Below are 27,960 nucleotides of genomic sequence, written 5' to 3'. Positions count from 1 at the left end.
GCTCGAGAAGTAAGTTAAATCGATCATTATCCACCATATCAGCAACTTTGTTCATTTCCTGTTATTAAGTAATTGTTTTCTTTGTCTGGCAGGGTTTGGAGAAAATTCATCAAAAAAGCTCCGGGACTGCCGAAGAAGCTGCAATTTAGACACCCGAAAGTAAGTACTATAGTAGCATGTTCCGCGCATCTCCTAGTGATTCAAGCGCTAGTTTCATCAATACCATTTAGCATGCTTGCTTATCAGTTTGATTGACCTCTATTTCTTGTAAAGTGGTTGTGGCAGGAACAAGGGAATGATTTCTGTGGATACTACGTTTGCAAGTCCATCCGCCACACGACCTGTGAGCGGGGCTACTCTGACGAACAATATGAAGTGCGTAAGCAATAATATTCACAATTTTATTTTATTACCATCATTTGTGTTGAGTTTCATTTATTCATATATATATATATATATGTATTGTCCCCCTTCTTCAAATTAGATCTTTCGGATGCGGGATGAACTCCTAGCACCAGATCGTATGCGAGCAATTCAAGAGGAATTGGCGGCATTCTTCCTTGACCACGTGATCGCTGAAGACGGAGAATACCATGTGGACCTTGACTTCGTATATAATTAGGAGATTATATTGTAAGAGATAATTATTGTATATATGTAGCCAGTAGTGTCGGATAGATATACGAGAACTTGTTGGTCGACCAATCTCTCGGAGAAGGAGAGGTGATCGATATCACTTCTCTCTGTATGCATATGTTCATGACGATCTTCTGTTTCCTTCATTTTCTTACTAGCTAGCATGTCTAGTCCTCTCTATACGTATATAGTACGTAGCGTCGACCAAGCACGGAGATAAGAGAGGAGACTTCTCTCTATTAATTAGCTAGCTAACACAATATATGAAACACCTAAATTAACCCCCCAAAACCCCCAACCCCCCCCCCCCTTCAAAAACAAAAACAAAAACCCCAGCCCCTGAAATGCTGACGCGTGGATGCCTATTGGTCCCGGTTAGTGCCACCAACCGGGACCAAAGGCGCTCCTGCCTGGGCTCGCCGCACCGGCCACGTGGAGGCCCATCTGTCCCGGTTCGTGTAAGAACCGGGACTAAAGGGCTAGGGCATTAGTAACGACCCTTTAGTCCTGGTTCAAAAACCGGGACAAAAGGCCCTTACCAACCGGGACAGATGACCCTTTTTCTACTAGTGTACTCTTTTGCCTTTCCAAAGCGAATTATGGAGTTCAAGCCTTGTGTTTTCTAAACGAACAGAAGGCATCAACGGCGTGTTTGGTTACCCGCATTACCTCCAATCAGGCCAAGTTGGGCCAAGAAAAACGTGTTTGGTTGCAAATAGGGTGGGCTGGCTCTCATCGACACTCGTTGGAAACCCTCAAATTGGTAGTTTCCAGAGAGTCAGGCTGATTGCGGCGCAAAAGGGATGCAGCTCGCACGCGAGGGTGTAAGGCGAAATCGAGTGAAGATGGCAGGGGATGGAAATCGACCGAGGCGGGATGGCGCCAAATCTAGTCTCACCGCCCCATTTACTCGGTAACCACTAGCTCTAGGACAAGCACTTCCTCTGTTCTTAGCAGGGACGGCGGTGGCGACTCAGATCTGCGCAAGCGGTGGCAGCAACGGCACTCTCCGACAGCAGGAGCTGCTTCTCCCCTTCCTCTTGGTCACTAGTCCTCCTCGACTTGGCCATGCCCCCCTTTGTTGTTGTCGTCTCCAAAGCTGGTAAGCAACATGGAACCCCCTCCCCCTATGTTAGGTTGATTGTTAGGCCGTCAGGCAAGGTGTAGGATCAATTTCCCCATTGCTCAACGCACCCCCGATGTCGACTAGGTTATGGACGCACGAATGAAGCTAGTAGTTCAGGCAGCAGCACTGATAGTTGTAATTCAGGCAAGCTGGTAGTTCTCGTGGTGATAAGCCTGTCATCTGTTATGGTCCAATGTTAATCAGGGATCAGGAGAGGTTGGCGAATCTGAACTACATCTACAACTGCAACAACATAGAGGCTCTATGGAGGCTTCGAATGAAAAGAGCACCTTTCGCCAGGCTTGTGCAGACCTTCAGGAGCAGGGGCTGCTACAAGATAGCATCCACACCAGTGTGGAAGAGTAAGTAGCCATGTTCCTCCATGTTGTTGATCATAACCGTGAAAGCACAAGTGCTCCCTGGGTGATTTTGGTAATTAATGTCAACATATCTCTTGTTGGACTAATGCTTTCATCTAGTATGCTTCAGATAAGTTCAACAATGGAGTGACATGGACTTGAGGATGTGGAACCCCTTCAAGAAGCAAAGGACAAAGGATTGGCTCAAGCTCAAGCTCAGGACTCTACATTTTCTATTTTAGTGATCCAAGATCACATTGAGTCCATAGGAAAGCCAATACTATTAAGAGGGGATGAAGTGTTGCTTAATGGCTTGCTTGCTCAAAGTGCTTAGTGATATGCTCCAAAGCCCTCAACCACTTTCTCACATCCACATATGTCCCAAACCAAAAGTCAAACTCGGCCCCACCGGAACTTTCTATCCGGCGCCACCGAGTTCACTTGACATAGCCACTGCCAGAAACCCTAATCAATTCGGTCTCACCGATGGGATCTCGGTCTCCCCAAGATGGGCTTGCAAACTCTCTGTTGCCTATTCCAATAATTTCGGTCCCACCGAGATATGTAATCGGTCCCACTGAGTTTGCTTGGACAACTCTCTGTTTTGCTTATTACCCAAATCGGTCCCACCGAGTTTGTGTAATCGGTCAAACCGAGATGAGGTTTTACCCTAACCCTAGCACATCAGTCCCACCGAGTTGATCATATTGGTCCCACCGAAAATCCTAGCATTCACATTTTGAACTAAATCGGTCTGATCGAGTTCTCTGAATCAGTCCCACCGAGTTTGGTAAATTGTGTGTAACGGTTAGATTTTGTGTGGAGGCTATATATACCCCTCCACCCACTCCTCATTCGTGGAGAGAGCCATCAGAACATGCCTACACTTCCAACATACATTTTCTGAGAGAGAACCACCTACACTTGTGTTGAGGTCAAGATATTGCATTCCAACCACATAAATCTTGATCTCTAGCCTTCCCCAAGTTGCTTTCCACTCAAATCATCTTTCTGCCAAATCCAAATCCTGCGAGAGAGAGTTGAGTGTTGGGGAGACTATCATTTGAAGCACAAGAGCAAGGAGTTCATCATCAACACACCATCTATTACCTTTTGGGGAGTGGTGTCTCCTAGATTGGTTAGGTGTCACTTGGGAGCCTCCGTCAAAATTGTGGAGTTGAACTAAGGAGTTTGTACGGGCAAGGAGATCGCCTACTTCATGAAGATCTACCATAGTGAGGCAAGTCCTTCGTGGGCGACGGCCATGGTGGGGTAGACAAGGTTGCTTCTTCGTGGACCCTTCGTGGGTGGAGCCCTATGTGGACTCACGCAACCGTTACCCTTCGTGGGTTGAAGTCTCCATCAACGTGGATGTATGATAGCACCACCTATCGGAACCACGGATAAAAAATCTCCGAGTCTCCAATTGCGTTTGCACACTCCAATCCCATCCCTTTACATTCTTGCAACTTGCATGCTTTACTTTCCACTGCTCATATACTCTTGTCATGCTTGCTTGATATGTATTGTGAATGTTTAAACTTGTGCCAAAACTCCACTTCAACTTAAAGGAATTAAAAACTGCAACTTTTCTTGCTAAGGGTCTATTCACCCCCCTCTAGACACCTCTTCTCGATCATTTCAATTGGTATCAGAGCTTTGGTCTCCATTGCTTTGGTTTAATCACCATTGGAGGAAGATGGATGAGTCTACATTGGGGAGTCTTAGACGTAGAGTGCCTATTCTTGATGGCGAGTTCTTTCATGAGTGAAAAAATGAGATGCTTGAGATTTTCAATGAATATCATTTGAACAAGTACATTACTACCCCTTGTGCACCTCATGTTGATCCTTTGCATCCTGCCCTTGATGAGTCTATTGACATGATCCACAACCTTAAACCGTTAATCTTATCACTAGAGGCTTGCCTAGAAACTTGATTAGATGTTTGCCTACTCTTGATTGTGCCTACACTATATGAAGATTTCTTGAGGAAAGATTTCCAAACTATTACTTGCAAAACTTAGATGAAATTCTCCATAAGTCTCTTGCCTTGAGTAAGATGAATTCTAGTGATCCTAAGTTTGGTGATTGTCTATTTGAGCTTACCAATCTCATGCGTGCCAAAGGAGATGTTGGAATCATTAGCAATATCATATCCGAAGCTATTAGAATTCATAAAGGTGACCATTGTGATGATCATTAATCTAATGAATTACCCTCTCTAGGGATTGATCAAATACAAGACGATGTTGAACATGGATACTATGATGAGGATGATGATAGTGACTATGATCTTGATGATGCGATGAGACACTTCTGTCTTATGGCTAATCTTCGCGGCTACATGGCTGGAGGAAAGGAATGGGTCCTTGATAGTGGATGTACTGATCATATGACCGGAGACAAAGATATGTTTCGTGAGCTTGCTGAAAACAACGGCCCTCGAAAGTATGTCACTTCTGGTGATAACTCAAAGGGTAAGGTGGTTGGCCTCGGTAAGGTGGCCATCTCACATGATAGCTCCATACAAAATGTCATGCTCGTTGAATCTCTTGGGTACAATTTACTTTCAGTATCTAGACTTACTGATTTCTGTTTCAATGTCCTATTTACTGAAGTAGATTGCCAAGTGTTTCGAAGAGACAATCATAAAATGGTCTTTACCGGTATACGTAGAGGTGATCTTTACATTGTTGATTTCACTAAAAAGGCTCAACCTAGAACTTGCTTAATTGCTAAATCTTCTAAAGGCTGGTTGTGGCATAGAAGGCTAGGTCATGTGGGCATGCGAAATCTTGACAAGCTTATTAAAGGTGATCATATCCTTGGAGTAAAAGATGTTATATTTGACAAGGATAGACTTTGTAGTGCTTGTCAAGCAGGAAAGCAAGTTGGAGGAAGTCACCCCGTGAAGAACATCATGACCACGAGAAGACCGCTCGAGCTACTTCACATGGATCTCTTTGGTCCCAATGCCTACAAGAGTCTCGGTGGTAACTCATTTGGTCTAGTCATAGTCGATGGTTTTTCAAGATTTATGTGGGTGTTCTTTCTTGATGATAAATCGCAAGTCTAAAAGATCTTCAAAAACTTCGCTAGGAAGGCCCAAAATCAATTTGAAGTGAAGATCAAGAAGGTTCGGAGCGACAACAGAACGGAGTTCAAGAACGCAAATGTGGATACCTTTCTTGACGAAGAAGGGATCTCACACGAGTTCTCGGCTACGTACACGCCTCAACAAAATGGAGTTGTTGAGAGGAAGAACCAGACTCTTATTGAGATGGCAAGAACGATGCTTGATGAGTACAAGACTCCAAAACACTTTTGGGCGAAAGCGGTTGAGACAGCTTGTCATGCAACAAATCGCTTGTATCTTCACAAGCTACTCGGCAAGACAGCATACGAGCTTCTCACCGGTAACAAACCCCAAGTTGGATACTTTCGAGTATTCAGCTCAAAGTGCTACATTCTTGATAAGCATCGTCGTTCTAAATTTGCTCCTAAATCTCATGAAGGTTTCCTACTTGGTTATGGCTCAAACTCTCACACTTACCGTGTCTACAACAATTTCACCCAAAAGGTTGAAGAGACGGTAGATGTGAAGTTTGTTGAATCTAACGGCTCGCAAGTAGAGCAATTGCCAATTGATGTAGGAGATAAAGACCCTTCGGAAGCAATCCAAGACTTGTCTATTGGCAAGATTCATCCAACGGAGGTGAAGGAGAGTACCTCGTCCGTCCAAGTGGAAGCTTCCACCTCACGACAAGGTGAACCAAGAGTTGATACGGAAGCATCCACAAGTGGGACACACCAAGACGAAGAAAACGAGGAAGTACACCAAGATGAACATCAACAACCTCCTTCTCCACCACGACAAGAGAACAACAACGTCAACAATGAAGAAGGCCAAGAACAAGAACAAGATGAAGAAGATGTTCCACCCCGAGCCAAGCAAAAGCTCCCACGAGTTCGAGCAAGAGTCACCAAAGACCATCCCGTCGAGCAAATCTACAATGATATCCAAACCGGGAGAATCACTCGCTCTAAAATTCGTTTGGCTAACTTTTGTGAACAGTATTCATTCATCTCTAGCATTGAACCTATGAAGGTTGAAGAAGCATTGGAAGATCCGGATTGGATAAATGCCATGCATGAAGAGCTACACAACTTTGAGAGAAACCAAGTGTGGACATTGGTCGAGAAGCCTGACAACAACCACAACATCATTGGTACCAAATGGGTGTTTCACAACAAGCAAGATGAAGATGGACAAGTAGTTCGCAACAAAGCACGTCTCGTCGCCCAAGGCTACACTCAAGTCGAAGGTATGGACTATGGTGAGACATATGCCCCCGTCGCTAGACTTGAGTCCATTCGCATCTTACTTGCTTATGCTAATCACCATGATATCACCTTGTACCAAATGGACATTAAAAGTGCTTTTCTAAATGGTGAAATTGAGGAGGAAGTTCATGTTAAGCAACCTCCCGGCTTTGTCAATCCTAAGAAACCTAATCATGTTTACAAACTTCACAAAGCTCTTTATGGTCTTAAACAAGCTCCTAGAGCGTGGTATAAATGCTTGACCAAGTTCCTTATTGAAAAAGGCTTTGAAATTGGAAAAATAGATTCTACTCTTTTTACTAAAAGGGTTAATGGAGAACTATTTGTGTGCCAAATTTATGTTGATGATATTATATTTGGTTCGACTAACCCTCATTTTAGTGAAAAGTTTGGAAAGCTAATGTGGGAGAAGTTTGAGATGTCTATGATGAGTGAACTCAGATTCTTTCTTGGTTTGCAAATCAAGCAAACTAATGAAGGTACCTTTGTTTCTCAAACAAAGTACACCAAGGACTTATTCAAGAAGTTCAATATGCAAGAATGCAAAGGTATGAATACACCCATGTCTACTAGTGGACATCTTGATTTGACCAAAGATGGTGAACCGGTTGATCAAAAAGTTTATCGCTCTATGATTGGTTCATTGTTGTATCTATGTGGCTCTCGTCCTGACATTATGCTAAGTGTGTGCATGTGTGCACGATATCAAGCGGCCCCTAAAGAATGTCATCTTAAGGCTGTGAAAAGGATAGTGAGATACTTAATACATACACCAAATTTTGGCATTTGGTATCCTAAGAGGTATTCTTTTGATCTTGTTGGCTACTCCGATTCGGACTATGCCGGAGACAAGGTTGATAGAAAGTCCACTTCGGGTACTTGTCAATTTCTTGGTAGATCTCTTGTGTCTTGGTCCTCCAAGAAACAAAACTCAGTATCCTTATCCACCGCCGAAGTGGAATACATTGCCGCTGGTTCATGTTGTGCTCAATTACTTTGGATGACCCAAACTCTTAAGGATTATGGGATATATGTGAAACATGTTCCATTGCTTTGTGACAATGAAAGTGCTATTAAGATTGCTCATAATCCTGTGCAACATTCTCGAACTAAGCATATTGAAGTTTGTCATCATTTCATTCGAGATCATGTTGCCAAAGGGGACATTGATCTTAAGCATGTTCGCACTGATAAGCAACTGGCGGATATATTCACCAAACCTCTTGATGAGAAAGTCTTTTGCCGTTTGAGAGGTGAATTGAACATCATTGATGCTTCAAACTTGGAGTAGGAACTCCATTTTGATACATGCAAGGCATGAGCCTTTGACTAATCCTTGATATTTCTTTCATGATGCTATTTATATGTCTTGGATATACTTGCACCCTTGCATGCTATCTAACCCTTGTAGGTACTTGGATGGATCTAAATCTATGAGATTGCAACTCACTCACATCTTGAGCAATCTCTACATCACCAAGTCTCTACACTATGGTAGTTGAAAACAAGGAAGCTTGAAACTCTTCAAACATATCCTTTGACAAATTTCATATTAAGTTCTATGATTGTCATTTTGGATACACAAGTGCTCTTCCTTGCAAAACTAACCCATGTAGGTAAATGAACTCAAATTCCAAGTGGTGCTCCCAACTCTTGATGAGCTACATCAACCTTGAGCAACCCACACAAGTTCAACTACATGATCAAGATCAACACCACCACCCAAGGTATGTTATTCCATCTTAGAGAAGCTTTACTCCAAGTCATGGGTCAAATCAACTCAACAAGATGTGAATACATCAAGATGCTTAAACGAAAAATGGTAACCCCATTTTGAGCTTAAACGATGATTATGACCTATGATCAAGTGATCTCACTTGACTCCTAAGTCAATATACTCTAACATAGGTGACTTTGTCGCCGACCAATTCTAGATGCAGTTCTCTTGTGATTCTCCGTGCTCTTGCATTTGTCTCATGCATATTTGTTTCCCCTTTCATAAAAAAAACTTCATCTAGATTTCTTTTCTTTGCATTCCCTGCATCCAATTCATTGCAAATCTTTCAGTTAATTCCTTGAAAATCCTTGTGAGATCTTACTTGCCTAGTGAGCTGAGGTGACAAGTGTTTTCACTATGATGAACTCGATCACACCGGTCTGTCTCTTTTGGTCCAACCGAATCCTTTCGGTGCAACCGAAGCGCACAACTCGGTGCTACCAATTTCACTGCAGAAAAGACAACTTGCCACTTGATTCCTGAATTCTTTTTGCTCCAGCTCCACTCAATGATTCTTGTCCTCTACCAGCATCACATTCGACATGCTGCTTTGCTTTGTGACTCAAGGACTAAACCCATTTGTAACAAAAATCCAGAAGAGCCCTCCTTGGAAATTGATGTCAAAGGGGAGAGAGAGATCACATGAAAGCTTAATCATTTCTATAGGGGGAGAGAATACTCAGGGGGAGACAGTTCTTCTACAAGGAGAAAGAGGTATCACAGGCCCCAGATGCTTGGTGTTCAAGAGGAGAGAAGTCACATGTCTTTAAGAGGGGAAAGACATGTTCATATTTGGTTGTTTGCATTTGCTCTGTGTTTGTTTGCTCTGATTTTCTGTTCCCTATCTTCTCCCAGTATCCCATGCAAGATTCAGGGGGAGCAAGACATCTAAGGGAAGGAAATCTTTGAATTCATTGCATATCTTTACCATTGGGGACATGTCTATATACAATAGAGTACTCAGTACTCACTCTCTACATGTTATCGCAGTCTTGGTACTCTTGTGGTTTCTTTTGTTTGCTCGGCCAGTAGATGTACCTGTGTTATCTAACCTTGTTTACTCAGGTTCATTCCTTCCTAAGCCAACTCAAGACCACAAGGTAAGTATATGCATCACAGTCATGTGCATGAGGATTTCTTGCTGATGTACATACTGTTTGCAAGAAGGACTCATAAGCATGGAGGTACATTTCCTATACTCACATCATTTGCTCTGATGCATATAGCCAAGATACATGTAACACATTGCTTACTTTGTCATGCCTGTGCATTCACATGCTCCTATATTCCATATTTACATGATTGCATACATGTAGGGGGGCCCATGTATGTTACATGTCTTTCCAAAGCTTTACTTGTTATTCTCTATATCTTTATCTAAAGCTTTGATGTATGTTGTCATCAATTACCAAAAAGGGGGAGATTGAAAGCACAAGTGCTCCCTGGGTGATATTGGTAATTAATGTGAACATATCTCTTGTTGGACTAATGCTTTCATCTAGTATGCTTCAGATAAGTTCAACAATGGAGTGGCATGGACTAGAGGATGTGGAACCCCTTCAAGAAGCAAAGGACAAAGGATTGGCTCAAGCTCAGGACTCTACATTTTCTATTTTAGTGATCCAAGATCACATTCTGAACTAAATCGGTCTGACCGAGTTCTCTGAATCGGTTCCACCGAGTTTAGTAAATTGTGTGTAACGGTTAGATTTTGTGCGGAGGCTATATATACCCCTCCACCCACTCTTCATTCGTGGAGAGAGCCATCAGAACATGCCTACACTTCCAACATACATTTTCTGAGAGACAACCACCTACACTTGTGTTGAGGTCAAGATATTCCATTCCAAACACATAAATCTTGATCTCTAGCCTTCCCCAAGTTGCTTTCCACTCAAATCATCTTTCCACCAAATCCAAATCCTGGGAGAGAGAGTTAAGTGTTGGGGAGACCATCATTTGAAGCACACGAGCAAGGAGTTCATTATCAACACACCATCTATTACCTTTTGGGGAGTGGTGTCTCCTAGATTGGTTAGATGTCACTTGGGAGCCTACGTCAAGATTGTGGAGTTAAACCAAGGAGTTTGTACGGGCAAGGAGATCGCCTACTTCGTGAAGATCTACCATAGTGAGGCAAGTCCTTCATGGGAGACGACCATGGTGGGATAGACAAGGTTGCTTCTTCGTGGACCCTTCGTGGGTGGAGCCCTTCGTGGACTCGCGCAACCGTTACCCTTCGTGGGTTGAAGTCTCCATCAACATGGATGTACGATAGTGCTACCTCTTGAGCACTGCGTTGGTTTTCCCTTGAAGAGGAAAGGGTGATGCAGTAAAGTAGCGTAAGTATTTCCCTCAGTTTTTGAGAACCAAGGTATCAATCCAGTAGGAGATCACGCACGAGTCCCTCACACCTACACAAACAAATAAGAATCTCGCAACCAACGCGATAAAAGGGGTTGTCAATCCCTTCACGGTCACTTACGAGAGTGAGATCTGATAGATATGATAAGATAATATTTTTGGTATTTTTATGATAAAGAGAAATAAAGATGCAAAGTAAAATATAAGGAAATAAAATAACAAAGTGTTGGAAGATTAATATGATGGAAAATAGACCCGGGGGCCATAGGTTTCACTAGTGGCTTCTCTCAAGAGCATAAGTATTACGGTGGGTAAACGAATTACTGCCGAGCAATTGATAGAATTAAGCATAGTTATGAGAATATCTAGGTATGATCAAGTATATAGGCATCACGTCCGCGACAAGTAGACCGAAACGATTCTGCATCTACTACTATTACTCAACACATCGACCGCTATCCAGCATGCATCTAGAGTATTAAGTTTATAAGAACAGAGTAATGCTTTAAGTAAGATGACATGATGTAGAGGGATAAACTCATGCAATATGATATAAACCCCATCTTTTTATCCTCGATGGCAACAATACAATACGTGTCGTTTCCCTTTCTATCACTGGGATCGAGCACCGCAAGATTTAACCCAAAGCTAAGCACTTCTCCCATTGTAAGAAAGATCAATCTAGTAGGCCAAACCAAACTGATAATTCGAAGAGATTTGCAAAGATAACCAATCATACATAAAAGAATTCAGAGGAGATTCAAATATTGTTCATAGATAATCTTGATCATAAACCCACAATTCATCGGATCTCGACAAACACACCGCAAAAGAAGATTACTTCGAATAGATCTCCAAGAAGATCGAGGAGAACTTTGTTTTGAGATCCAAAGAGAGAGAAGAAGCCATCTAGCTAATAACTATGGACCCAAAGGTCTAAAGTAAACTACTCACACATCATCGGAGAGGCTATGGTGTTAATATAGAAGCCCTTCGTGATCAATGCCCCCTCCGGCGGAGCGCCGGAAAAGGCCCCAAGATGGTATCTCACGGGTACAGAAGGTTGCGGCGGTGGAAATAGGTTTTCGGCTCCGTATCTGATAGTTTGGGGGTACGTAGGTATATATAGGAGGAAGAAGTACGTCAGTGGAGCAACGAGGGGCCCACGAGGGTGGAGGGCGCGCCCAGGGGGTAGGCGCGCCCCCCTACCTCGTGCCTTCCTCGTTGATTACTTTACGTAGACTCCAAGTCCTCTGGATCACGTTTGTTCCGAAAATCACATTCCCGAAGGTTTCATTCCGTTTGGACTCCGTTTGATATCCTTTTCCTTCAAAACACTGAAATAGGCAAAAAAACAGCAATTTGGGCTGGGCCTCCGGTTAATAGGTTAGTCCCAAAAATAATAGAAAAGTGTATAATAAAGCCCATTAATCATCCAAAACAGAATATAATATAGCATGGAACAATCAAAAATTATAGATACGTTGGAGATGTATCTGATAGCACCACCTATCGGAACCGCGGATAAATAATCTCCGAGTCTCCAATTGCGTTTGCACACTCCAATCCCATCCCTTTACATTCTTGCAACTTGCATGCTTTACTTTCCGCTGCTCATATACTCTTTTCATGCTTGCTTGATATGTATTGTGAATGTTTAAACTTGTGCCAAAACTCCACTTCAACTTAAAGAAATTAAAAACTGCAACTTTTCTTGCTAAGGGTCTATTCCCCCCCTCTAGACACCTCTTCTCGATCCTTCCAAACCGGAGGTTCAGGGTCATGCACAACATGTTCAGGAGATCAATGGACACCATTTCCAGGTACTTCAGACAAGTGTTGTATGCCGTTGGGGAACTCAGATGAGAGATGATCAGGTCACCAGCCAGCCGGACTCCTAGCAAGATTCGCACTAGCCCAAGATGGTATCCATACTTCAAGGTGAGCACTGATAATATGTAGTCCATTCCTTTGATATGCTTGTATGTTCTGCTATAGCCATTACACCATCTTGTAATGCCATTTGAGGATTGCATTGGGGCAATAGAACGTCACTGCCAGAGGCCGAGGTCATAATCTGCAGTATACAAGGGTTGAAAGCACTACACAAGCCAGAATTTGCTTGCTGATGTTGACTTCAATCTGAAGTTCACATATGTGCTGAATGGGAAGGATCAACACATGATGCTAACATTCTCAGTGACAGCATGAGTCGTCCTGATGGCAAGTTCTACCTACGAGATGCTGGCTATGTATGTCGTCCATGTGATCTTCCATCCTTCAGAAAAATCAGGTACCATGTGAACGAGTTCATTGGTAGGAAGTGAAGGAAATATTCCCTAGAGGGAATAATAAAGTTGTTATTTTATATTTCCTTATTCATGATAAAGGTTTATTATTCATGCTAGAATTGTATTGATCGGAAACTTAAATACATATGTGAATATATAAACAAATATCGTGTCCCCAGTAAACCTCTACTAGACTAGCTCGTTGATCAAAGATGGTTAAGGTCTCCTAACCATGGACATGAGTTGTCATTTGATAACGGGATCACATCATTAGGAGAATGATGTGATGGACAAGACCCATCCGTTAGCTTAGCGTAATGATCGTTCGGTTTTATTGCTATTGCTTTCTTCATGTCAAATACATATTCCTTCGACTATGAGATTATGCAACTCCCGGATACTGGAGGAATACCTTGTGTGCTATCAAACATCACAACGTAACTGGGTGATCATAAGGATGCTCTACAGGTATCTCCGAAGGTGTTTTTTGAGTTGGCATAGATCGAGATTAGGATTTGTCACTCCGAGTATCGGAGAGGTATCTCTGGGCCCTCTCGGTAATACACATCATAAGCCTGCAAGCAAACGACTAAGGAGTTAGTCACGAGGTGATGTATTACGGAACGAGTAAAGAGACTTGCCGGTAACGAGATTGAACTAGGTATGAAGATACCGACGATCGAATCTTGGGCAAGTAACATACCGATGGACAAAGGGAATTATGTATGTTGTTGATACGTCTCCAACGTATCTATAATTTATGAAGTATTCATGCTATTATATATTCTATTTTGGATGTTTAATGGGCTTTATTATACACTTTTATATTATTTTTGAGACTAACCTATTAACCGGAGGCCTAGCCCAAATTGTTGTTTTCTTGCCTATTTCAGTGTTTCGAAGAAAAGGAATATCAAACGGAGTCCAAACGGAATGAAACCTTCGGGGGAGTTATTTTTGGAACGGAAGCAATCCAGGAGATTTGGAGTAGACGTCAGGGAAGCTTCGAGGTGGCCACGAGGCAGGGAGGCGCGCCTGCCCCCCTGGGCGCCCCCACCCTCGTGGGCCCCTCGTGGCTCCCCTGACCGACTTCTTTCGCCTATATATGTCAATATACCCTTAAAACATCGGAGAACAGAATAGATCGGGAGTTCCGCCGCCGCAAGCCTCTGTAGCCACCAAAAACCAATCGGGACCCTGTTCCGGCACCCTACCGGAGGGGGGATCCCTCACCGGTGGCCATCATCATCATCCCGGCGCTCTCCATGACGAGAGGGAGTACTTCACCCTCGAGGCTGAGGGTATGTACCAGTAGCTATGTGTTTGATCTCTCTCTCGTGTTCTTGAGGTGGTACGATCTTGATGTATCGCGAGCTTTGCTATTATAGTTGGATCTTATGATGTTTCTCCCCCTCTACTCTCTTGTAATGGATTGAGTTTTCCCTTTGAAGTTATCTTATCGGATTGGGTCTTTAAGGATTTGAGAACACTTGATGTATGTCTTGCATGTGCTTATCTGTGGTGACAATGGGATATTCACGTGATCTACTTGATGTATGTTTTGGTGATCAACTTGCGGGTTCCGTAACATTGTGAACTTATGCATAGGGGTTGGCACACGTTTTCGTCTTGACTCTCCGGTAGAAACTTTGGGGCATTCTTTGAAGTTCTTTGTGTTTGTTGAATAGATGAATATGAGATTGTGTGGTGCATATCGTATAATCATACCCACGGATACTTTAGGTGACATTGGAGTATCTAGGTGACATTAGGGTTTTGGTTGATATGTGTCTTAAGGTGTTTTTCTAGTACGAACTCTTGAATAGATCGATCCGAAAGAATAACTTTGAGGTGGTTTCGTACCCTACAATAATATCTTCGTTTTTTCTCCGCTATTAGTGACTTTGGAGTGACTCTTTGTTGCATGTTGAGGGATAGTTATATGATCCAATTATGTTATTTTTGTTGAGAGAACTTGCACTAGTGAAAGTATGAACCCTAGGCCTTGTTTCCTAGCATTGCAATACCGTTTACGCTCACTTTTACCACTTGTTACCTTGCTGTTTTTATATTTTCAGATTACAAAAACCTATATCTATCATCCATATTGCACTTGTATCACCATCTCTTCGCCGAACTAGTGCACCTATACAATTTACCATTGTATTGGGTCTGTTGGGGACACAAGAGACTCTTTGTTATTTGGTTGCAGGGTTGTTTGAGAGAGACCATCTTCATCCTACGCCTCCCACGGATTGATAAACCTTAGGTCATCCACTCGAGGGAAATTTTCTACCGTCCTACAAACCTCTGCACTTGGAGGCCCAACAACGTCTACAAGAAGAAGGTTGTGTAGTAGACATCAAGCTCTTTTCTGGCGCCGTTGCCGGGGAGGTGAGTGCTTGAAGGTATATCTTTAGATCTTGCAATCGAATCTTTTAGTTTCTTGTTTTATCACTAGTTTAGTTTATAAAAGAAAATTAAAAAAATTGGAATTGAGTTTGCCTCATACGCTTCATCTTTTTAATATCTTTCGTGAGAATGATGGAAAGGAAAATTGTGCTCAAGTGCTAGAAGAAGAAGTCTATAAAATGTCTGGCACTAAATCTTTGAATGATGAGCATGATTGCAATGTTGTTAGTATGAAATCTTTGAATATCCATGGTACTAATGATGATTGCACTAGTCATGATGAAAATGTCTCTTATAAGCATGTCAACTTTTGTGGAGTGCATAGAGTTTGCAAGTACACACCAAACAGGGAAGATAGATTTTGCAAGAGGCATAAGTATTTGGAAACTAAATGGTTGCAAGAGAGGCTAGATGTTTGTGCTGAAAATTTAAAATTTCTTTGCCCTACTTGTGAACTTTGCAATGAACGTAGTCATTTAAATCTCCAATGCAAATTGTTTCATGATCGAATCGTGTACAAAAATTGTGATGACTTGATTTCCCTTGCACATCATAATGAACTTAGTTTGCTTTTGGGTTATGAAGAAATGAAACGTAGAACTAAGCATATTCCAGAATATAACCTTGAGAAATTCCTCGATATTGATCTAGAAGAAATTTTTATGTATTGTGCGGTGAACTGCATTGAAAATCTTTATATTGTCAATTACATAAAGAAAAGAAAACAAGTAGTGGATGAAGAGAATACTAATGAAAGGGAAGAGACTTCCCAATATCCTCCTATTATTTCTTATGATGAATGAGGTAAAGAGGAGGAGCCTTCTATTCAACCAATCTCATCAATAAGGAGCTCAAAAAAGAGGGTTAAACCCACACATGATGTGAAGAAGAAAAATAAAAGACGGAGAAGCAAAGGTAGAAAGGTATCCCTCCCAAATGATGTTGCTCCTATTACTCATTGTGATGATGATAATTGCTATACTATTGGTGCTATCCATACTATTAATGATGAGAGTGATTATGCTTATGATATGGAAAGGCCCAAGCTTGGGGATGCTATGTTTGATGAGAATGACATGTTTGAGAATATATTTGCTGCAATTAATGTTTGTCCCAAGCTTGGGGATGCTATGATTTATGAAGATGATATTTTTAGCCTCCCAAGTTTTGATGAGCATATTTATTATGATGATAGCATGCCCCCTATTTATGATGATTATTGTGATGACACTTATGCTATAAAAAGTAGTGATGATTGTATTAAAACTTGTCATGATTATGATTACCCTTTTTCTGAACATTACTCTTTTAATGTGGAAACAATTTATAGTATTCAAGTCTCTTATGATACTCCCACTATTCCGAATGAGAATAAATTTGCTTATGTGGAGAGTAATAAAATTTCTATGCAAGTAGATCATGAAAATAATGCTTTATGTGATGGTTATATTGTTGAATTCATTTATGATGCTACTGAAAATTATTATGAGGGAGGAATATATGCTTGTAGGAATTGCAATAATATCAAGTTTCCTCTCTATGTGCTTAAAGTTTTGAAGTTATGCTTGTTTTGCCTTCCTATGCTAGTTGATTATTGTTCCCATAAGTTGTTTGCTCACAAAATCCCTATGCATAGGAAGTGGGTTAGACTTAAATGTGCTAGTCATATTCTTCATGATGCTCTCTTTGTGTTTCAATACTTATCTTTTTTGTGAGCATCATTGAAATCATCATGCCTAGCTAGCTAGGGGCGTTAAACGTTAGCGCTTGTTGGGAGGCAACCCAATTTTATTTTTGTTCCTGTTTATTAATAAATAAATCATCTAGCCACTGGTTAGATGTGGTTTTATGTTTTAATTAGTGTTTGTGCCAAGTAAGACCTATAGGATCTTCTTGGATGATAATTATTTGATCTTGCTGAAAAAGTCAGAAACTTTCTGCTCACGAAAACAATTGTTAAAAATCACCAGAAAGTGATAAAATACTGATTCCAATTGAAGTAGATCAATAATCAAATTATCTAGGACATCCTATTTGGGTAGATTTTTCTGAGCTACATAAGTATACGTTTGATACAGATTACTACAGACTGTTCTGTTTTAGACAGATTCTGTTTTCTATGTGTTGTTTGCTTATTTTGATGAATCTATGAGTAGTATCGGAGGGTATGAACCATAGATAAGTTGGAATACAGTAGATATTACACCAATATGAATTTAGAATGAGTTCACAACAGTACCTAACTGGTGATTTATTTTCTTATACTAACGGAGCTCATGAGATTTACTGTTGAGTTTTGTGTTGTGAAGTTTTCAAGTTTTGGGTAAAGATTTGATGGACTATGGAATAAGGAGTGGCAAGAGCCTAAGCTTGGGGATTCTCAAGGCACCCCAAGGTAATATTCAAGGACAACCAAGAGCCTAAGCTTGGGGATGCCCCGGATGGCATCCCCTCTTTCATCTTCGTTCATCGGTAACCTTACTTGGAGCTATATTTTTATTCACCACATGATATGTGTTTTTCTTGGAGCGTCATTTTATTTTGTTAGTATTTGCTTGCTGTTATTTAGAATAATTTTTTGCATCTTTATGTTCAATAAAAATGTCAAGGATAGCCTTTACCATGCTTTTTTGCAAGTATACATGTTGCTGTTTCAAAACAGAAAGTTTACCGTTGTTGCAAAAATTCCCTAGAAAAGTCAGAATGTGATAAAATGTTGAAACTTTTTGCATAATAAGCTCTGATAAATTTTCTACAGTGTGGTAGAATTTCATAATGTTTGGAGTTAGGGAAGTATGATGAATCTTGCATTCTTTACAGACTGTACTGTTTTGGCAGATTGCAGTTATGTTTGCATTGTTTGCTTGTTTAATGACTCTATTTGAGGATAGGACTATTAAATATGCAGAGGCATTTAGTATGCAATGTTGAATAATAATTTTAGTGATTTTTTACAGTAGAAAATGATAAGGTTTTTGCATTGGTTTATACTAACTTATCTCACGAGTTCTTGTTGAGTTTGGTGTGGATGAAGCTTTCGAGATTTAGAAAACCATGATATAAAAGGAATTAAGGAGATGCAAAAGTTCAAGCTTGGGGATGCCCAAGGCACCCCAAGATAATATTTCAAGAAGTCTCAAGCATCTAAGCTTGGGGATGCCCCAGTAGGCATCCCACCTTTCTTCTTCAACAATTATCGGTTAGTATCGGTTGATCCTAAGTTTTTGCTTCTTCACATGATGAGTGCTATCCTTAAAATGTCATTTTATTTTGTTTTGCTTGCTTTATGAATAAAATACCAAGATCTGAAATTCTTAAATGAGAGAGAGTCTTCACATAGCTACATATTTATTTAACTACTCATTGATCTTCACTTATATCTTTTTGGAGTAGTTTGTCATTTACTCGTGTGCTTCACTTATATCCTATGAGTAAATGGTTGAATGATTTGAATGTCATAAATCTGAAATTATATATGTTTCATATGCCTTTCCCATGGGGAGTAATGCCTTCACATATAAGAAGTAGAGGTGGTAAATTTATTGAAGGTTAGCAAACATTGTATTGGTCACTTGAACAATTCATGAAAGAATATTGAGGGAAGAGAGATTTCACATATAAATATACTATCTTGGACATCTTTTGTAATTGTGAGCACTCATTAAAATATGACATGGTAAAAGGTTGATGTTGGACAAGGAAGACAACGTAATGGGTTATGTTTTCTTATATCTGAAATAAAGTATATTGTCATGGATCATTCAACATGATGAGCTTGCCTTTCCCCCTCATGCTAGACAAATTCTTTGCACCAAGTAGAGATACTACTTGTGCTTCCGAATACCCCTTAAACTAGTTTTGCCATGAGAGTCCACCATACCTACCTATGGATTGAGTAAGATCCTTCTAGTAAGTTGTCATCGGTGCATGCAATAAAAATTGCTCTCTAAATATGTATGATCTATTAGTGTGGAGAAAATAATCTTTATACGATCTTGTGATGTGGAAGCAATAAAAGCGACGGACTGCATAATGAAGGTCCCTATCACAAGTGGCAATATAAAGTGACGTTCTTTCGCATTAAGATTTTGTGCATCCAACTATAAAAGCGCATGACAACCTCTGCTTCCCTCTGCGAAGGGCCTATCTTTTACTCTTGTCTTATACCTTATGCAAGAGTCATGGTGATCTTCACCTTTCCTTTTTACATTTTATCCTTTGGCAAGCACATTGTGTTGGAAAGATCCTGATATATATATATATATATCCAATTGGATGTAAGTTATCATGAACTATTATTGATGACATTACCTTTGAGGTAAAAGGTTGGGAGGCAAAACTATAAGCCCCTATCTTTCTCTGTGTCCGATTAAAGCTTTGAACCCATAAATATCACGTGAGTGTTAGCAATTGTGAAAGACTATATGATAGTTGAGTATGTGGAGTTTGCTAAATCAAAGCTCTGACATAGACTGTTGGGGATATTACCACTGGGCGTAAACCAGCCAGGAGAGGCCGGGTTAACTTCATAAGTAGTTCATCTGTATCTGAAGCCCATGAAGACAGACGGTGACGCTTCATGAAGGCCCATGGCTCAAAGCCGGTTTAAGGCCTGTAGACACAAACCGGCATTGAGATGTAAACTTGTGTTGTAAGATAGAAGTAGCAGAGACCGAGCCGGACACGATTATGAGCCAGCCTTGGAGTCTGTAAACCGACGGGCGTCAACCCATGTATATAAGGGGACGACCCGGCGGCGGTTCAGGACAACAGACAACAACTCGAGACTCAGGCAAAGCGTATTCGCTCCCTGGTCATCGAAACCCCATCAATTCCATCACAACTAGACGTAGGCTTTTACCTTCATCGAAAGGGGCCGAACTAGTATAAAACTCTCTTGCGTCCCTTTTCCGCTTTAACCCCTTTAACCTAACCCGTAGCGATGGCTCTACGACTAAGTCCTTTCTCTAGGACATCTGCCGTGACAAAACCACGACAGTTGGCGCCCACCGTGGGGCTATCGCACGATGGTATCAAGTTCTTGGAGGGCAGCTTCGAAGGACTCAAGGGTTACGCTGTGGGCCGGATGACCAAGAGTCGTCGTGGCAAGCTCTACATCGACGATGCAGGCTGGGGCCCCGAGGCCGGCTCAATCGAGTACGGGTACCGGGTCCCCTTTGGTGGCATACACGTTTTCATTGGCAAGATCGGCGAACCGGGCCCTGAGCCGGACATCTGCACCGACCTCGTCGAAACGGCTCAGCGGGCGAGATCTGCCCGGGTCAAGCCTGTCATGAAGCGTGCCTTCGTGGGAGTTATCCATGGAGGTGAATCTGAGGATAGATCGGAATCTGGTGGTGAGACCGTCGTTTATTCCGGCGACGAGTCATCGACTGGAGAGACCGAGTCGTTATATCAGTTACAAGATGGCCGGATTGGGGGCTGTTCCGATGGCGACAGTATTCCGGACCCCTTGGATCTGCCAAACCGGGTGGCGATCTTCATGGCCGGCACGCAACCAGCGCTCCACTCTTCGACCGCAGCGGCGATGATTTCCGGATCAGCAGCAGCTGCAGCGGCTGGGGCAGGAGGCCATGTGCGACCGCCAGCTCAGGTTCTATCTGATTTGTTTGATGTGTTGGCAACGCTGATGGCGGAGGTTAACCTGGCGGATCAGGATGCACACAATGCGGAAATCGCGAAAGTGAAAGATCAGATCATCCAGGCAAAAACCGACTTAGCAGCTGAGGATACCAGGATAGCCGCGGAGCGGGCCGCTTTGGATGCACAAGCTTACCGGATTATGCTGGATCAGAGTGCGTCGAACGAAGTCCTGAACAGGAGGCACCGATCTCGCCTGCCGCCGGTTTATGACACTAGAAATCTCTTTAACACCCCAGGAGCGGGGACCAGTAATCCGCCGGTGGTAAACCGGACAGAGGCACCCGGAGCAGGGGCGCCGGTTCAGCCACGGTTGGTGGATCCGCCTCATCAGAACAACATTGTGGTACCTCATGTCCCCACGCCACCGGGTCATTATTCTAACCCAATGGACAACATTATCGCTGCCGCTTCACGGCTGGCGGCCATCCCGATCGAAGGCGATTCTCCAGCAGCGGTCGAGACGCGCCGGGTTAAGGAGCTTCTTCAGACAGCCTTGGTTCAACAGGAGGCTTATTCATATAGTCGCGATCGGATTCATTCCACTCCCCGTCCAAGCCGGAGTTACAACAGGCGTATGGATGAACCGGCAGTATCAAGCAATGCGCGGAACCGTGATCCGCCCCGTGGCCATAACCCGGCGGGTGGTGCTGGTGATGCTCAGGAGGTGGTGGACCGGGCTCGGGCACGCAGAGAGGCCGAGTTAGCGGCGCAGCACGAGGCCCGTCAGCTTACTCCGGTTCGTCCAACCACATCGGTGGAACCAGGAGTTACCTCTAGTTCCTTGGGAGTGCCATGTCTTGTCCCAGCGTTGCGCAATGTGCGCCTGCCCAAGGATTTCAAGGGCCCGCGCAAGGTGCCGAATTACACCGCCGATTTATCCCCTGAAACATGGGTTGAAAGCTACGAGATGGCCATGGAGATGCTGGACGTGGATGATGCGGCATGTGCGAAGTACTTCACCATGATGCTAGAAGGAACGGCCCGCACTTGGCTAAAGAGCTTACTGGCTAATTCTATCAGGTCATGGGCCGAGTTGAGAGCCCGGTTTGTTCAGAATTTCAAGCATACATGCCAGCAGCCCATGTCAATTGTGGACTTAACTGCCTGTGTCCAGGAGGAAGGAGAGTCAACAACCCATTGGGTGCGCCGGGTTTCGGAGATTTTGCATTCATCAGACCGCATCAACGCTGACACCGCAGTTTTAACATTGGAAGGCAATTGCCGGTTTCAACCCTTGAAGTTGAAGTTGGGACGGCTCAAACGTCATTGTAATGACATGGGAACCCTCATGGCTGCACTGGTGAAGTATGCCGACTCTGATAGTACCAAGGATCCCGAGTCTGACGATGATAAGACAGGCAAGGGAAAGAAGAGCGGCAACGCTAAGGGGCAGCACCACAACCCGGCGGGTCATGGAAACGGCGGCAAGCGTAAAGCAGACCACGGTTTAGACATTGTGGCTAACACTAATACACACGACAAGGGCCAGCGGCGTAAGGGTAAACCGCCCCGGCGCAGTGGAATGCCGAATCCTAATCCGGACCGTTTGTCGTATCTGTTCAACCAGCCATGTCCAAAGCATGGGACGAAGGAAGAACCTTCTACACACCTCTGGAAAGATTGGTACATCATGCAAGAGTTCAAAAATTCTGATTCTTTCCCGTATGATCATGGATCAGGAGGCGGTTCGGGCTCTGGCTCTCATGGGCCGGGTTATGGCAGAGGAAATTCTGGTTCAGGATTCCATGGCAATCAGGGTGGACCTAACAATCAAGGTAATCAAGGTAACCAAGGTGGCTATAATCATCAGGGCAATCAGTAGCAACAACAACAGTCGGGTTACCAGAGCAACCCGAAGCAGTTGAATAGCGGACAGTATCATGTCTTCACCACTAGCTTGGACAAGCGCGATCAGAAGCTTCATAAAAGGGTGGTGAATGCCATTGAACCGGCGGTGCCCGGTTATTTGCGCTGGTCCGAGTAGCCCATTGTGTGGAGTAGAGAAGATCATCCACCCCGGGTTGACAACCCGGGTCATCTGGCTCTGGTGGTGGCACCCCAGGTGGGAGGTTATAAGTTCACTAAGGTACTCATGGATGGAGGGAGTAGTATCAATATCCTTTATTATGAAACTTTCCGTCGCATGGGGCTAACAGATAAAAATCTTAAACCGTCCAATACGGTGTTCCATGGTGTGGTGCCTGGTAAGTCAGCATATCCTGTTGGTAAGATAGCTCTGGAGGTGGCTTTTGGAGATGAGCATGACTCGAGATCAGAAACCTTGACCTTTGAAGTGGTGAAAATCAGAAGCCCGTATCATGCCCTATTTGGACGGCCAGCTTATGCTAAGTTTATGGCACGACCTTGTTATGTCTATCTGCAGCTCAAGATGCCGGGTCACAAGGGAACTATAACCGTGCATGGAAGCCGCAAGATTGCTCTGGAGTGTGAGGAAGGTGATGCGGCTTATGCTGAGTCGGTTTGTGCAACAGAGGAGTTGAAGTTTTACAAGGACAATGTTGATCCAGCAGATATGACTTCGTTGAAGAAACCAACTACGGAGCATGATCCGGCCCTGAAGTTTAAATCGGCTGATGAGACTAAACTTGTTGACTTTGTGCATGGCGATTCGTCCAAGCAGTTTAGCATCAGCGCTAACTTGGATCCGAAATAGGAAAGCGCGCTCATCGAGTTCATCCGTGAGAATCGGGACATCTTTGCATGGAAGCCTTCTGACATGCCTGGTGTACCGAGAGAACTCGCTGAGCACACTCTCAATGTTGATCCTAAGTATAAACTGGTCAAGCAGTTTCTCCGCCGGTTCAATGAAGAAAGACGCAAAGCTATTGGAGAAGAAGTAGCCAGGCTCTTGGCGGCTGGATTTATCGTTGAAGTATTCCATCCTGAGTGGTTGGCTAATCCAGTGCTGGTCCTCAAGAAGAATGGCACTTGGCGTATGTGTGTGGACTACACAGATCTCAACAAAGCTTGTCCAGCAGATCCTTTTGCCCTCCCCCGTATTGATCAGATTATTGATGCTACGGTGGGTTGTGAGCGGTTAAGTTTTTTGGATGCATATTCTGGTTATCATCAGATCAAAATGGCAGTTAAGGACCAGGAGAAGACGGCCTTCATAACTCCCTTTGGAGCCTTCTGCTATGTGTCCATGCCCATTGGGCTCAAGAGTGCACAGGCAACTTATCAACGGTGTGTGCAGAATTGTCTTCATAAACAGATCGGTCGCAATGTTCATGCCTATGTGGATGATATTGTGGTAAAATCAAGGAAGAAGGAGACATTGATTGATGACTTGAAGGTAACCTTTGATAACCTGTGGGTTTATAAAATGATGCTTAATCCGGCCAAATGTGTCTTTGGTGTACCTGCAGGGAAGCTCCTGGGCTTTTTGGTGTCTAACAGGGGCACTGAGGCTAATCCTCAAAGGATCAAAGCCATCACCTCCTTGGCTAAACCAAAGTGTATCAATGATGTTCAACGCCTGGCAGGCCGGATTGCCGCGTTGAGCCGTTTTGTCAGTCGCCTCGGCGAGAAGGCCATCCCTTTGTATCAGATGCTGAAGAAAATGGATAACTTCGTCTGGAGTGACGCCGCTAATGAAGCATTTGAGGACTTAAAGCGGCAGCTAGCTAATCCGCCGGTTCTCGCTGCTCCGGTTGACAAAGAGCCATTGTTGCTATATGTGGCAGCTAACGCTTGGGCTGTTAGTGTGGCTATTGTGGTGGAGCGCAAGGAGGCAGGAAAGGAATATCCGGTTCAGCGGCCGGTTTACTATATTAGTGAGATACTCATTGAATCCAAGCAGAGGTACCCGCATTGGCAAAAATTGGTGTATGTAGTTTTCATGGCAAGCCGGAAGCTTAAGCAGTATTTCCAAGGTCATCCCATCACGGTAGTCAGCTCTGCTCCTTTGGGGGATATAATCCAGAATAGGGAGGCAACTGGTCGGATTGCTAAGTGGGCTATTGAGCTCGGGCCTCACGGGTTGAAATACATACCCCGAACGGCGATCAAATCTCAGGCACTTGTGGATTTCATCAATGATTGGACAGAATTAAGCGCCAGAAGAGAAGCCGGATCACACTTATTGGACTATTCATTTTGATGGGTCCAGGCAATTGGAGGGCTCGGGGGCTGGAGTCGTATTAACTTCCCCACGAGGTGATAAGTTTTGTTATGTTCTCCGTTTAATGTTCCCTTGCACTAATAATGCAGCTGAATATGAGGCCTTACTCCATGGTCTTCGGATGGCTAAGGAGATGAATCTCAGCCGAGTTAAGTGCTTCGGTGACTCGGATCTGGTGGCTCAACAAGTGTCCGGCACTTGGGATTCCAAGGACCCACTAATGGCAGCATATCGTCGTGAGGTGGATATTGTTGCAGGTCACTTCAAAGGTTATCAGGTGGATCATGTGGACCGGCGGAAGAATGAAGCGGCAGACGCTTTAAGCCGCCTGGGTTCCCAACGTAAACCGGTTCCACCTAATGTCTTCCTGGATGTTTTGCATAATCCGTCCGTCAAGCTCCCTGGTGAAGAGGATTTGGCTGTTCCTGATCCGGAGGCTCAGTTGGTGGCAGCTCTACATGTTATCCCGGATTGGACAGTTCCGTATCTGGCGTATATAAACCGGGGCGAGTTACCAGAGGATGAAACTTTGGCCAGACAGATAACCCGGCGGTCCAAGTCCATGACTATTATCAATGGAGAGTTACATCATTGCAGTGTTACAGGGGCGTTTCAACGCTGTGTATCTCCTGAGGAAGGCCGTGAAATTTTGCGTGAGATCCACGAAGGAGATTGTGGACACCACGCCGGTTCAAAATCTTTGGTGGCCAAGGTGTTTCGTCACGGTTTCTATTGGTTGACAGCTCATGCTGATGCCGAGGACTTGGTTAGAAGATGTGATGGCTGTCAGAAATTCTCACGGCGTGCTCATGTACCAGCTCAAGAATTGAGGATGATTCCAATCACCTGGCCGTTTGCAACTTGGGGGCTGGATATGGTTGGGCCTTTCAAGAGGTCCAAGGACAAGAAGACCCACCTTTTGGTGGCGGTTGATAAGTTCACGAAGTGGGTGGAGGCAGAGCCAGTTAGTAAGTGTGACGCAGCCACGGCAGTTCAATTCATCAAAAAAGGTGATCTTTCAGTTTGGCTTTCCACACAGCATTATAATAGACAATGGTACCAATCTGTCAAAGGGTGCCATGAAGGAGTTCTGTCAATGTGAGCACATCCGGCTTGACGTGTCATCAGTGGCTCACCCCCAGTCCAATGGTCAAGCGGAGAGGGCCAATCAAGAGATCTTGAGAGGCATCAAACCACGGCTTATGGTTCCTTTGCAGCGGACGCTGGGTTGTTGGGTTGAGGAGTTACCTTCGGTGTTATGGAGCATCAGTACCACACCCAACAGATCGACAGGCTACACGCCGTTCTTCATGGTTTATGGAGCGGAAGCGGTTCTTCCTAGTGACATCCGTCATGACTCGCCTCGTGTAGCGGCATATGTTGAAGCGGATAACGAGAAGGCACGGCAGGAAGCTCTTGACTTGTTAGATGAGGAGCGTGACATGGCGGCAGCCCGTTTGGCGATTTATCAGCAAGATCTGTGTCGTTATCATAGCCGCCGGGTTAGAACCAGAACCTTTCAAGAAGGAGATTTGGTGCTTCGACTCATCCAGGATCAGACGGATATGCACAAGCTATCCCCCCCTTGGGAAGGACCTTTCGTGGTCAGCAAGGATCTGCACAATGGGTCGTACTACCTAATCGATGTTCGAGAGCGCAAAGACTCACGTAAATCGGAGGAGGAGACCAACCGGCCGTGGAATATTGCTCATCTTCGGCCCTACTATACTTGAGCTACAGGCTCTGCTTATCTACATATTATGACATTGTATATATTATGATCAATATAATAAACCGGAACCTTAGCTAAAGCGGGGTATTTGTTATTTTCTTGCATCACGTGTGGTTACATGGAGCTTACAAAGCGGCGTCCGGTTTACCCCTTGATTTAGCTTCTTAAAGCTTGATATTAGATCACTTGGGGGCTTGGTCGTATCCGAACCATAGCTACGCCTCTTGATCGGCGCAATGCCACAGCATCACTTGGGGGCTTGGTCGTATCCGAACCATAGCTACGCCTCTTGATCGGCGCAATGCCACAGCATCACTTGGGGGCTTGGTCGTATCCGAACCATAGCTACGCCTCTTGATCGGCGCAATGCCACAGCATCACTTGGGGGCTTGGTCGAACCCGAACCATAGCTACGCCTCTTGATCGGCGTAATGCCACAGCATCACTTGGGGGCTTGGTCGAACCCGAACCATAGCAACCCCTCTTGATCGGCGTAATGCCACAGCATCACTTGGGGGCTTGGTCGAACCCGAACCATAGCAACACCTCTTGATCGGCGTAATGCCACAGCATCACTTGGGGGCTTGGTCGAACCCGAACCATAGCAACACCTCTTGATCAAATTTGGGGCCTGGCAGCCCGTGAAAAGCCTCGACTACAACGGTTTTATTTGCCTTTTCCTAAGTTTCTTTTTCTTTTGCTAAGATTTGTGATGTTTTCAAATCAGTGTTTATCAACCCGGTTAGGCTGTCAACTACAAGTTATCAGTACATGACCAAGTTATAATCCGGAGACTATCAGCCCGGTCTGGTTTTGACTCATAGTCACCAGTATGGAATAAACCGGTGTTTTTCACAACCCGGAACAATTTTGTTGTAAACCGGCATTATATAACAGGAGATATTTTTACTCCGGATTAAGGTTATTACCCTCATTACAAGGTTGGTCAGCCAACACTATGCCTAAAGGTCGCAGGTATCATATATTTCCATATTTGGTTATCTTTTACAACCTTGGTTATAAACCTTGGTCATATATATAGTTGGGTATCATGAACCGCCCGGTGGTAAACCGCCAGGGCGCTTTAAGCTTTTTATCTACAGGAACAA

This window comes from Aegilops tauschii, chromosome 5, assembly GCF_002575655.3.
Source record: "Aegilops tauschii subsp. strangulata cultivar AL8/78 chromosome 5, Aet v6.0, whole genome shotgun sequence".
Taxonomy (NCBI): Eukaryota; Viridiplantae; Streptophyta; class Magnoliopsida; order Poales; family Poaceae; genus Aegilops; species Aegilops tauschii.
This window is presented reverse-complemented; position numbering follows the sequence as displayed.